Raw genomic sequence first — 14,228 nt, forward strand, 5'->3', positions numbered from 1 at the left:
TGCTTGTCCTCAAGCAAACAAAGTAATTCCCACCTCACAAAGTAAAAGAAAGAAGAATTTCAGCTGTTCTAAGGTGACTTCAACAAGCATCAATTGGGACTAACAATTACCCTCAACACAAATGTATTATCAACAACGCACAAACTTTCTAGCACCATGGCTCTAGTGCGGCACAAGAGCTTCAAGAGTTGACTTAACTCATCAAGGAAGCTCGCTTTACTACATAGGTCATTGTGGAACCCAAACTCTTTCTCCTCTACTCTCCATAAGCAAATCTCACTTTAGATTATAGCACTCAGAACAAGGATTGTGGAAAAATACACTCATCTCTCTCAAAGGAAGGTCACAAGTTCGGCTCTAAGTACCATAAACTTGCCCTTCATGTGAATCGCCACTAATGTAAGCTCACTCAACTCGAAATCATATAGGGATTTTGCGGGAATGTAATGAAGGATTTTGGTTCAAGGTAGGATATATCGGTCTATGTAGGTTTCATCTTTCCTTAAGCACTTCATTTTCTCATTTCAGATCACACTTTCTTGACTCTTTGAGTCATTTTCTTCTTCCTTAGGAGACTAGAGAGATACACTGTCACTCCTTCTTGTTCATGACAATCATCTTTCTCCTTTCTAATCATTCCAAGCCTTTCATCATTGCTTTTATTGAATCCCTTCTTTTTCTACATTGTTCACTTTCTTTTTGGCCTTTTGGCTTTTCTTTATTTTTTCTTTTGCCTTCCCTTTTCTTCATTTCGTACCTTTTATCACTGTTGCATTCCTCATATATCCCCCCAAACTTATACTTTTGCCAATTGTGCTAAGGAAAGTTTGGGTGCCAAGAGAGGATCATTTTAGAACGGATAAAGGCTTGTATCATGGTTATTGAAAGAAAAAGGGCTATGGCTCAATGGGGTTGACTAGGGATCTCATATTTGGTAGGCTATGGATGCTTTAAAGTTTTCAATTTGGATCAAGGAGAGCCTATAATCATTTCTCAAGTCAAGCTACACTTAGAATTTTGCCTAGACAAATATTCAGGACAAGTTCTAGACTTATTGGCACGGGACTTGGACTTGCAAATCAAAACCTCACCACACGAGCTATTGGATTGCTAAAGAGAACAGAGCCGAGGGCCCATAACAACTTTAGCTAAGATTGAGCAACACAATGACTCCTAAAAACCACTCGATGATTGTTTAGCCAACACAAGAGTCTAAAGGTCACAATTATCACCATCCTTTTCACATCAATTTATTTCTAACCATAAGATCAAAGGTAAATATATTAGGCCCAAGTGAAGCTTTGCCCGAGACACTTTTATTCATTACTACTATTTACACAAAATGAAAAGAAAAAGGACTCAAACCTTTAAGAAGGTTGTCATGCCATCCATCATCGGGAAGAGCCACCCGGTTCACACAAATTCTACCTCTGGAAAGAACCGTGGCATTAAGAAACCCAAAGGCTTACTAATCACGAAAACTTGTAAAAATAAGAAGCTACAAATTGAAAAAGAAGCTACTAAATGAAATAAGAAGCTATGCTATTAAGGAACATTGCAAAAGAAGTTATAAAGTAAAATATGGAAAGTAAACTGAATATGTACAATAGGGGAATGAATATATACATGGAAAAGTAACTTTATATACATATCGAAATTGAAAAATAATGAAAAGTAAAAATTAAATGGTAAAGTTATATACATACTAAAAGTGAAAAATAACAATAAAGAAAAATCAGTATCATAATTACAATCCAATTCAAATCATCAAAATTGGACTCCCTCCCCCCGAATAAAAACTAGCGTTGCCCTCAATGCTAAAAGCAAAAAATAAAATCAAGTAGGGGTTAGAGAGTAAAGAAAACTCCCTATGGATCCTCTATCTGCATGGGGTCCGAAACATCAGTGGGGTCCTGTGGCTGGGTCCCTGGGTCACCTCCCTCGGGGTCCTCTAGCTGAATCACCAAGTCATCTGTCTGGGGAATCATCCCTTTCCTCATAGGCTCTCTATCAGCCTCCTACTCCTCTACCTGTGCTGCCTGAGCTGCTGGAACTGGGTCCTCTAGTAATAGCTCCAATGGAATGTCCCCAGCGGATCTAATCTTGTCCACCTCTTTCCTCAGCAACTTCACCGACTCCTTTGAAGCCCGGGTCTTCTTCATCTTTTTTATTTGCTTGCTCAAGTCTGTGATAGCTTTTCCCTATGCCTCCGAAGAATCCATAATCAGCTTCTGGTTGTCTAGAATCTCCTTCAGTTTCCTCCATGGAAGCTGGCACCTGAGGCTCAGCGGGAACTGCCTTACAGTGCTGGATATGACAGACAGCTTTGATGTAGCTGCCTGTATCCAGTAGTTGATGTTGGACAGTGTCTAGTTAACCCTCAGTGCAGTGAGAGGGTAAGCTGATGAAGATGGCACCGTAGTAGGCATGGAAGTAGATGGTCCGACAGGAGGCTGTGGTGTGGCAGTAGGAGGCTCGGAACCAGTAGCCACCACCCTTGGCTCTTTAGACTGGCCAGTGGAAGTGGAGGATTTTCCTTTGGATTTGGGGTTGCCTGGACCCTGAAGACTGTACCATGAGAAGGGCCTCTTGGGTTTTACCTTTGTATCAAAATCCCTTCCCTCGACTTCTTGATCCTCCACGTACTTAGTGAGGAAGTTTGGGAATGGGTAGGAGCTCTCATTTTTGTTGACCACTCTGGTGATCACTCTGGTCATGATATTCCCGACATTTATTGCGTACTCCGCCATGATGGCCCCCACTATAATCACCCGAGAAACTTGCATGTTACTGTCATGAGTAGTGGGGTCTAATCGGCTACACACAAACGTCTCCCAACCCTTTGCCTCAAAGCTTAATGTGTTCTGGTAGATTGGGATCCTCGCTGTCAACAAGCTGGAGTAGCCCCGAGAAGAGCAATTATTGATGCCAATCATGGGCGAGCCAACTCATCCATGGCCACCTTCTCCAAATACAACGACTCATCCTCATCATTGAATCCAACATAGTCGTTCAGAGTCTTCCCATCAAATTTAATCTTCAAGTTCCGCACGTTTGTCACAAATGTGCCCTTTTTTATGTCGGCGACATTGGCATAAAACTCTTTCACTAGATGCTCATTGGCCTCCGACAACTTTCTTGTGAAGAACTTCCACCCTACTCTTTCATCAAATTTCCTCTTCACATTAGGGTTGTGGGGTAGAAGATCCCTTTCAATGAATTGCCGCTCATGTGTGAGTGACCTCTAAGGCCACCATTCCCAAAATTTGTGGTAGGCTTTCTCAATGATGAATCTTTCTTGTCACACCATCGGATTCCGTGTTCTCTCCAACCCTCCAGTCTGGTTATCACCCGCGCTCCCTTCATTCGTTGTCTCAACATCTACATCAATTGGCTCCTGTCTATGTAGAGAGGTTATATGAGAAGCTGATGCTGAGGACTCACTACTCTCCTCTAAGCCATCAGATGACTCAGAAGAAGCAGGAGATGTAGGTAAAGCTGGGGGTGTAGGCACGTCTCTCAACTGAAACCTCCCTGTGAAGTCCAGACATGAGTAGGTACAGAATCACCCTCTAAGGCTTCCCGGGAAGGGACATAGTCACTATTTATTGTGAAAATGGAAACAATAATTAAATTTGTAAATGGGATTCTAAAAATACGTGATCTATTTTTATGCTAGTTGTTAGAGCAGTTGATGCTAGGAGTATGAAGTTTAACGAAGAGATACAAGCTAAAACGGGGTAGTAATCAAACCGAGGGCTTGCTGCCCGGGCTTCGGACTGGTCGATGGAGGACCTCAGGGTCGATATACGGCTCGAGCTCAAGCTATTGGGGGTTACCGGGGAAGGGATAACAGTTAGAATATAATTAAAGAAGGCTCTCTATGGCCAATACCAAGCAATAAGTGAAGAACAAGTATGAAAGCAATAGATGTGAAGAATGGCCTCGAGCGAGTAAGTTAGAGAGAAGAAAGAGAGAGAGAAAGATATTATTGATCTTGTGTAGAATAGTTGGAGCAACAGCCGCCCCTTACAAGGTGGTGAGGGTTCCCTTTATATAGTTGGAGAAACCGGTTATGGTACAACATACATTAATTATAAAAGCATGGAGATGGGACGGCTAGACGTTATGCCTCGACACAGGCTCTGGGTAGGCCGGCTCTGTCTGACTTAGTCGCATGCCTTAGGAATTCCCCCTTTTGATCTTGCCTCGATCTTTGTCTTCTTTGAGTCGGGCTCGACGAGCCCTAAGGGAGGGGACTCGGTCTCAAATCCACGTCCTCAGGGTCTCGAGGTATTCTCCCGAAGTGGCTTGATAGCAAGAAATGAAGCCCTCTTATTTCTCCGCATAAAGATAGTCTCCGCATTTCCCATAACGAAGCGATGTGAAATGATTCTGACACCTGACTCCACAAGCTTCTTGAGATGACATCATATCGATGATGCAACCTGTGGCACGAGTTTTTGCGATAACCGGGATGTCCCATGGACTTACTGACATCATTCAATGCACTATCAATTCCCGTTCTCCAAGGTCAATGTACCGCTATTGATTCGGTTCTTCAAGAACGTAGTAATTGCATCCACCAGTCAGTCTTCTAAAGCCTCAATGACCGTGTTGTTGCCCCCTATAAATGGGGGTGCTTTGGTGTTGTTTTTCTTATCCAAGTACTTTCATCTGCTCATTTACCCATTTCTTCTTATTATCTTCCTTTATCATTGAACATCATGTTTGGGGTTTTTGACCTCAAGGACGTTTGGCAGAGCTCCTGTAGGCTGTGTTGCGGCCTCTTACCGGAGCTTCCCCTTATCGAGCACGATCATGCCGTCCTGTTGCTGCTGTGGTTGCTGTTACGTTGCTGCCACTGCCCTTGTTTGCTCGAGATGATAACATACGGGGGTCAACTTTCCTTGCTCGTGAAAAGCTCTTCAGATCATATACCGCTGCTTAGAAGGGGGCTCGGATTATACACCGCTTCTCACCTTCATACCCCGACTCGACGTAGCGCTCTGCCCCGAGCTGGTAGCTTGCACGACTAAGTGTTCCAAGAAGTGGATTCTAAGTAGGCGTGCAAGCGAGGCCGAGGCTCACCCGGTCCGCTGTCTCTCCGAGGTTCTCTTGGCTAGTGAGGATCCTTGACCTTCGGCGAGCTATGGCATTTTTTCATCCCTCCCTGCTTCTCACCCTATCCTTTAGAGATATTAGTGTGGAAGGCTGGGATGAGGCTTCTGAGGATGCGTTCCCGAAGGCGCTTGTTGTAGGAGGTGGACCCTCGAGAGTAGACCAGTTTCTAGGCCTTTATCACGCGTGTGCACCCTTTTGTTTCTTCCTTTCTGCGTAAGAACCCCTTGCGGGCTTTTGTAATTGTATGTAAGGATCCTTCAAGGGCCGTTGTAACCGATATTTACTAAATATGAAGATGTTTCCTTTACTTCTGTTTTTGATTTTTATCGTGTTCTCGTATACTCTTTTGCGTTCACGGAGATTTTGAATGTATGCCTTTGTTGACAATTGCCGATATTTTTCTAGCCTTTGGTCGACAGAAATGGCTCCTTTCTGAGCTCATTGTTGTTTCCGGAATCAAACCCGAAGTGATCCGATAAACCTGGATCATCGGGGCCCTTGAGCCCCATGGAGATAGAGCACAGAAGCGAAAGTCGACTTCGGGTGCTTGGAGCTTTTACTTTGAGCTTGGCATAAATAACCTTTTAAGGTGCTGTAGGCAGGCTTCTAAGGAAGGGGCTATTCGTATTTAGGCAATTTTCTGCGGTCGAGCCCTCGTGGGTGGAGCTTGAAGTGCTTATTTTTCTTCTTAGAAAGGAAAACTATGAGATCGGATATCGCCCTGAGCTCTATGATGGCGCTGAAGGACCTGACTTCTTTTTGATGGAGGTCATCGAGGTCGGGCTCCACCTCGGGACTGGAGATGATGCAGTTGGCTCCTTGAAGCCTAACTTCTTGCCGATGGAGGTCTTTGTGGTTGGGTACTACCCCGGGATCTGTACCGAGGTCGTTGGCCTCCTAGGGCTTACCTTGGATAGGCGAATCGTTGATGCTTCCCACATATATATAGGGCGGCTCTTGCTTCTTTGGAAGATCCCATTATTTTAGATAGCTATCCTTCTGCCTTGGCATCGGGTCCTTCATTTCCTCAAGTGCAAAAGTGTTAGTGTAGGCCCCTGCTTCAGAATTTGCCATGGCAGCTACTTCAGGGCCGGCCCGACGGGGAGGGGAGAGTTCCACTCCTAATGCTCAGGATCCACGGGAGTTTACTCTGAAGACTATGTCTTTGATAAGAGAGGAACATCTGGAGATGGTAAGGAGATACTGTAAATGGGGCGAGGAGGTAGTGTTGCAAGCGCTTTCCCCGGATGAGAGCATTACGGACTCCGCTGATCGGTTCCTGAATTTATACTTGTACCCTTTCGCACTAAGGCCCCTTGATAGGGTCGTGCTTGATTTCTACCTGAAGTATCGGGTTACTTTGGTGCAGATACATCTGTCATTTTGGCGAGTGGTGCTGATGATGAGATTCTTTACGGAGAAGGTCGGGCTTGAATTCACGCTTAGTCACCTCATCAGGCTATACCGACCCTTCCACCATCGAGGCCTGCTAACCCTGCGGTGCCGTTTTCCCACGCCCTTTGTTGTTGATGATGTGCAAGATGAGGATCAAGAGTGGGTCAGTCAATTCGTTCGGGTTCGGACGGCTAACATTATTCTCGTGGAGCTCATGCCATTTCTCGAGGGGTGGAATTATGAGCGTGAGTGGAGTGTATCATGCTTTCTTAGATTTGCTTATAGTGAAAACCAGTTGAGTAATTGTGTTTCCTCCTTTTCTGCAGCAACTTCATGGACGCCGAGCGAAGTTCCCGATTTGCTCGGATGGGTCAAAAAGTTGGCGACCCATTCGACTTGCGATGAGCGTAGGTGGTGAGCTGTGTCCCGTGGCAGATGGGAAGCAAAATGCCAAGGTATGAATGTACGCTGCTTTTACCCTAGTCTTCATATATTTGAGATGACATTTTCCCCTTTCTTTTGTACTGGCTTTGCCGTCGCAGATATCGGGCGGTCCCTTGGGGCGAGGCTGTGTTCCTCCAGAGAAGGGGAGGAGTCGTCGGCCTCCGAGCCAAGGGACGATGGAGGTAAAAGGGAATTACACTCGCAGTGCGATAAAGTTTTTAGTGGGGCCAAACAGGCCCGTGTCTTTGAGGAGAGGACATCGCCCGAGCATGCTGTTCTCGGAGTCTTTGGTTCTGGAACGGTGGTTCCTCCGAGTGAATATGCGTCGACCGAGGTTGGTTCTTCTAGGGCCGGAGGGGTTGGGCCAACAGGAGTGTGCTCGGCCTTTGAGGAAGTCCACTGTTTTCACTTCGTGGTGAGTTTTGGCGTAGCCCTTCTGCATTTTGGGTCTTCCTTTTCTTATCAAGTTTTTATTCGGCAAGCCTTTGATAGGCTCAGATCTGAGCTGCTCCGTCATGGGGCTAGGTTTCGGACAGCTCTGGATAAGGGTGAGTCCCTTAGGCTCCTCATCGAGGAGAAGGAGGTTGGGTTGATGCACTGGCAATATAAGGCGTACCGAAGCTTGAATTACGGGAGCTATTTGATGGAGCAGGTAACCTCTCATAGTACGCATTTCACCTTTTTGACCCTTAAGGTTAATCCTTTTGCCTCTCTTAGTTGCAAAAAAGACGGAGGCTCTGGAGTACTTTAGGGGCAAAGCCGACCGAGTTAGGAATGCTTGTGGTGAACTGAGGGCTCAAGTGCAGGCTCACGCTTTAGAGGAGAAGGGTGCCTTGGCTAAGGTTCCCGCCTTCGAAGCCCAACTCTGCCTGGCTCGTGGAAACGCTTCAGTTCAAGTGGATATGATCACAAAGCTCGAGTCCGATCTCTCCAAGGTCAGGGCTGAGATAATCGATACTCGGGCTGAAGCAGCATTGAGTCGGACCAAGGCTGATTAGGAGATGGAGATTCATTTGAAGGACTTTACTGATGCCCAAGCCAAGTTGAAGCAGGCCCTCGATCGTGAAAAGAGGATCGAGGAATATGTTCGTCGCAGATCCTGAAGAGAGGTACTCGAGGAAATTGGCGCCAGGGGTTTCGTCCCCTCGGAAGAGTTGGATCGAGCGAGGGTAGACGAGCTTGATGCTTGGTCCCTTCTTGCCAATGTCACGAAGATCGAAGCTGGGGCTGGTAGGCCGTAGCCTTCTGGAGCGGAGCGTAGATTTCGCCATTTTGCCATTTTGTATTTGATATTCATAGAGCATGTTTGTAAATGGAGAACACACCCTTTGCATATGTGAATAAAAGAAACTTGAAGCTTTATCTCTTCTGTATCTCTTTCTGCATCGCTTTTGACCAAGCGGGCTGGTTTCGGCGTTTGGTGGGAGCCCTACGGACCCAAAGCTCATTAGACAGGTTTGAGGCTCTTTCATGCTCATCCAAGTACGATTTTTAGCACGAGTAGGCGTTAGAGATTTTTTTCTTTGCCCAACTGTTTGGGGTTTAGTCTCCGAGTCAGGCTTTGACTCGAGCTTACTTGACTTTCGATCCCCTATGCCTGCACGGGCGGACAATAACAGTTCTTGCGCCTTGCCCTTGTGCATTTGCATTTTAACTATTTTGGGTTCAGTCTCCGAGTCGTGTTGCGACTTGAGCTTAATTGATCCTCAAGTTTTTTTTGCCTGTATGGGCGGACGATAATGGCTTTCATATGCCTTAAGTCAAAGCGACCTTTTAGGTATGCGGCCCTAAGGCTCACGAAGATGGCGACGGTGGATCTTACGTTGTGCCCTTAGGCATGTATAGTTAACTATTTTGGATCCGATCTCCGAATCGGGTTACAACTCGAGCTCATTTTAATCCTTAAGGTTTCAATTTTCTTTAGCTGGCAGCAGTGGCTCTTACGCTTTTGGTCGTTGAGACCTTTTAGTGTGCGACCCTGAGGCTCATTTGGTTGGCGATAATGGCTCTTATGCTTTTGCCTGTGGGTATATTGTAGGCTTTTTTTCCCTCTCATTAATGTCTTTTTGAAATAGTTTTGCCTGACCCGTCATCGGTTCGGGAAGAACCTCGATTTCAAGTCGTTAGCGACGATGTTCGAGTACCTCGGAAGGTTTAGCTCGTAGGCTGAGTAGCTCGAAGCCTTGTGATTTGGAGCTGACATGGTCGAAGCTCATTTTCCTGTTGAGGGTAGCCTGTTGTAACCGGTTCTTTTCTAAGTAGATTCGAAGTGATGGCCTGTGATTTTGTTAGCGACAGTCGAGCGTCCCCGAGTCACGTTAATTTGGCTAGTGCGGCCGTTTTGACCGTAGTCATATGTGTTTGGTCGGAGCCATTTTTGATCCCGAGCAATAGTTTACTACATCGAGGTTATGCCCTTTCAGGAGTCTTACAAATGCGACATATAGCCTAAACTACGGGATCGAGTTTCATGCCTGTAGTAAGGTCTTACAAGATTTTCATGCCTATTGAGGTCTTACAGTTTTTCATGCTTGTTGAGTGATCGCTATCAACTCCACACTATTAAAAAGTAGGAAGAGAGGGTTGCAATAGATTTTACCCGATATGAGGGTCGGGATCGATTTCCACAAGGATCTAGGAATGGAGTCGAGTATCTATCTAGACTAGAGTTGTGTAATTGTTCCAAATGTCACTTCCAAACATCTTTTGAATTTTCTTTAACAAACTAATATTATCAATTACTAATTAGAACTAAATTATGCTAATAAGAAAATTGCTAGAGTTGAATCTAATGGGTACAAAGGCACTAGGGTAGTGACTTTCACCTAGGCGGCTAATTGACGGGTAAATGCTTCTAAGGTTCGATTGACATGATTGGGGAAATATGCTATAACCATTGCATAATTTTACCCACTCTCACACCTCTCGATAGAGAGAGTGATTTTGCCCAATTGACTCTCTCGAGACCAAATGGGTAGGCAAATTAGCTCAAGCAACTAGGGTTCAAGTTGGGTAATTACTCTCTTCGAGGTTTAACCCTTTAATTGGGACTATCAATTCTCTTGAGTCCATCCCAATTCCTTGTTGGGTCAATTTTGGAGACTTAGGCTCTCTTTCTCAAGAAGAGCCAAGTCAACTTAGCACAAACCAGTGTTTGCAACCACCAATTCATAGATTAAACCATAAAATTGACCCAAATAACAAACACCCATAGTCAATCTAACAATAGATGGAAACACCCATCAATTACCCACACTAGGGTTGAGCCACAACCCTAGATAATGGGTTTAACTACTCATGCTTGAAGGAGAAAATAGAGAAATAGATGAAGAACAAAACATATTAATTTAAAAGCTAATGTAAATACAGAGAATCTATTGTAAAATCTAAGTTAAGATGCCAAAAAATGGCTACACAATAGCTTCTCACGAGCGCAGCTACGTTCTGGAAATAACTGATGACCTAAAAATGGTAAAATGTTCTATTTATACTAGGCTAGAAAAACTGGACAAAAGTACCCATGCGGGGTCAGTGCGAGCCGCATAAAATGGACCGCGGCCGCACTAGGCTCTTGGACTTCAATTCTGGGCTCTCTGAGCTTGGGCTCCGCGGACCGCGTAGAATGGAACGCGGTCGCAGAGGCAGCTGGCGCGGTCCGCACAATCATGACCGCGGACCGCATGGTTTGAACTTTGGCATTTTCCATCTCTCTAAATCTCTCTTCCGCGGACCGCACAAAAAGGTAGTGCGGCCGTGGAACCTTCACCGTGGACCGTGCAATGTGTACTGCGACCGCGTTGCATGAAGCCTGGTTTTTCCATCTCTCTGAATCACCTAGTGCGGCCGCATTCAACTTTGTGCTGTCTGCACTAGGCTTGTTTGCCTCAGTTTACTTTGTCTTTGATACTTGAGCAGGTTTCACTCCTTTTGAGCCAATCTTTGACATTTCGTCACTTTGTCGATCAAACCTGCAATCAAGTACAACTTATGAGCCTTTTGGGACTATTTTGTAACAATTTATAATCAAAGCATAGGCAATAAGGAGTATGAAACTCGTTAAAATCCCTACTTATCAACTCCCCCAAACTTGAGCATTTGCTTGTCCTCAAGCAAAAAAATGAGACCCACCCCTTAAGGGAAAATTTAAGTATTTCCAACTATCCTAAAGTAACCTCAAAAAGCATCAATTGGGACTAACAATTGCCCTCAATACGAATGAATCATTAACAACATTTAAACTTTGAAAAACTATGGATCAAGTGTGACAAAAGAGCATCAAGAGTTGACTCATTACATCAAATAACCCTCTCAATTATTTTGGTCATTGTAGAACCCAAACTCATACATCCTCAACTCTCCCTAAGCAAACCTCACCTTTTAGAGTATTAGCACAAAAAACCGAGGTTAATGGGAATTCACTCATCTCTCTCAAGGAAAGGTCACAAGTCCGGCTCTAAGTACCATATGCTTGCCCCTCATGTAAGTATCCACTAATGTAAGCTTCATTCAACTCAAGATCATATAGGGCTTTTGAGGAGTCAATGTGAAGGCTTTTGGTTCAGGGTAGGAAAAGTTTTTGGTCTAAATGAGTTCCATCTTCCCTTAAGCACTTCTTTTGATTCATTTGGCATAATTCTCTTGACTCTTTGAGTATCTCACTTCCTTTTAAGGGGTTAGAGAGACATAATGTCACTCTTTCTTATGCACTTCAAAGCGTTTCTCTTTTTTCAACTTTTTCCACACTTTTTTCTCTTTTGTTTTTCTTGAATCCCTTTTTATTCTTTTTCACATTGGGCTTTCTTTTTGTCTTTTTCTTTTCTTTCTTTTTCATTGCCTCCTTTTTCTTTTTTTTTTCTTTTGTACCTTTTACCAATTTGTTCCCTTTCTCGTCTCCCCCCAAACTTAAACTTTTGCCATTGCTCAAGGAAAGATCGGGTACCAAGAGAGGGTATATTTTAGAACAGGTATAGGCTTATAGTATTGGTTCTTGAAACAGAAAGGTTTAAGGCTCAAAAGAGTTAAATAAGGATTATATCATTGGTGGGATATGGAATTGTTCAACTATCATTTGGATCAAGGAGAGCCTATAATCACTTCTCAAGCCAAATTTCACTCAAGATTTCGCCTCAACAGACATTCAGGGCAAGTTCTAGACCATTGGCTCAGGGCTTGGACTCACGATTCGATTTCTCACCACACAAGCTCAAGGATTGCTAAAGACATAGAGTCGGGGGCCCACAACAATCTTAGACACGATTGAGCACACAATAGTCCCGAAAGACCACATGATGATTGTTTGGTCAACACAAGAGTCTCAAGGTCACGACTTTCACCATCCTAAACACAACAACTTGTCTTTGACCATGGGATCAAAGGCAAATGTGTTAGGCCCAAGTGAAGCTTTGCTTGAGGTACCCTTCACTACAAGCTACCAAAAATAAAAACAAAAACAGACTCAAACCCTTAAGAAGGTTGTCATGCCATCCATCATCGGGAAGAGCCACCCGGTTCACACAATACTCCACCTTTGGAAAGAACCGTGGCATTAAGAAAACCAAAGGCTTATTGAAAACACCAAAAGCAAAACAAAAAGCTACGAGCCTATCTAAGAAGCTAAAAACGAAAAAAATTACGAAAATAGAAAATAGAATGAATATGTACAATAGGGGATTTGAATATACAACGGGGGATGAATATATACAATAATGTAACTTTATATACAGACCAAAGGGACGATAAAAAATGCGATAAAAGTAGCTAAATGTAAAGTTATATACAGACCAATAGAAAATCAAAAAGGCATAAACTAAATCAGTATATATATACAATCATCCAAAAATAAAATGTAGGGCGCACCCCCTCAAATAAAAGCTGGCATTGTCCCCAATGCCATAAACAAATAAGCACCAAAAAGTATAAGGAAAGGATATGGGAACTCCCTAAGCCGTGTCCATCTGCATGTGATCATCAGTGGTCCCCAGGTCCTCTGTATGCGCGGGAACCTCAGACTGGTTCCCGGTCTCCTGCTACTCAGCTGCTGGGCCTGGGGCCTAGACTATACCAGTTGGGACTGTTTGGCCAGTTGGGGCAGAGGTAGGCGGATTGTAATTCTTGTCCTTGGGGTTGTCTGGCCCCTTTAAACTGTACCACAAAAACGGAGCCACAAGTTTGACCTTGATGTCAAAAGGTATTTTCTCCACCTTCAGGTCCCGGAAATACATAGTGAGGGTGTTAGGAAAAGGGTAGTTCCGGTCATGCTCAACCCTCACTACAGAAATGACGCGGGATATCACATTGCCCATGTTGATAGGGTATCCCGCCATAATAGATGCAACAAGAATAGCCCGGGAAAGTGGAATAGTCTGATCATGGGTAGTGGGGTCAAGCCGACTGTACATAAAAGTAAACCACCCTTAGCCTCAAATTTAAGGGTCCTCCGAAGGATTTTGGCCCCTGCTGTCAACCACTCCGGAACAGTACCCGGGATTTCTAGGTATGAAGCTAACCACGGACGAACCTCCTCGCCCATTGCTAACTTTTCATTGTAAAGGGACTCATCTTCTTCATTGAAGCCTAGGTATTTATTCAGCGCCTTCTCGGTAAACACCACATTTTTGTTTCGCACCTTGGTCACTTTGGTTCCCTTTAAGATGTGGGCCACATTGCTATAAAACTCCTTGACCATGTGCTCATTCGCCTTCACACAATCATCTATAAAGTGCTCCCAACCCACTCGAGCTCGAAACTGTCTATGCACATTGGGGTGTAGGGGTAGAAGGTCTGTCAATGAAGCTCCTCTCAAGAATCAACTTTCGTGACGACCACCATTCCCTAAACTTGTGGAACGCCACCTGGCTGTCGAATCTATCTTCCCAAACAGTGGGATTTCTTGTCCGGTCAACACCCCCAACCTGAGGCACACCACCCCCAAGTACCTCCTCATCTCCCTCATCCTCTCCGTCTGCACTCTCCTCGGATAATGAAGCTGTGGGGGAAGTATAGTAATCACCGTTGTCAGCTGCTAAGCCCTCAGACGACTCAGTTGAGACATGTTCTGATGCTTGGGCAGTGGGAGATACTAGAGGAGAATCATCAGTCAACCCAAATTTGGAGACGAAGTGAGTTGGCACTGAGTCGGATGAGATGTCTTGAGAAGGCATGTACTCACTCCCCGATTGGTCACAGGCTCTATCAGCAGCCTTGATTGCTTTCCTTGTGTTCTTTATGTTCTGTCTAGCTTGGGGAGTGAGTTTTACTAGTCTGCC

This window comes from Nicotiana sylvestris, chromosome 8, assembly GCF_000393655.2.
Source record: "Nicotiana sylvestris chromosome 8, ASM39365v2, whole genome shotgun sequence".
NCBI lineage: Eukaryota > Viridiplantae > Streptophyta > Magnoliopsida > Solanales > Solanaceae > Nicotiana > Nicotiana sylvestris.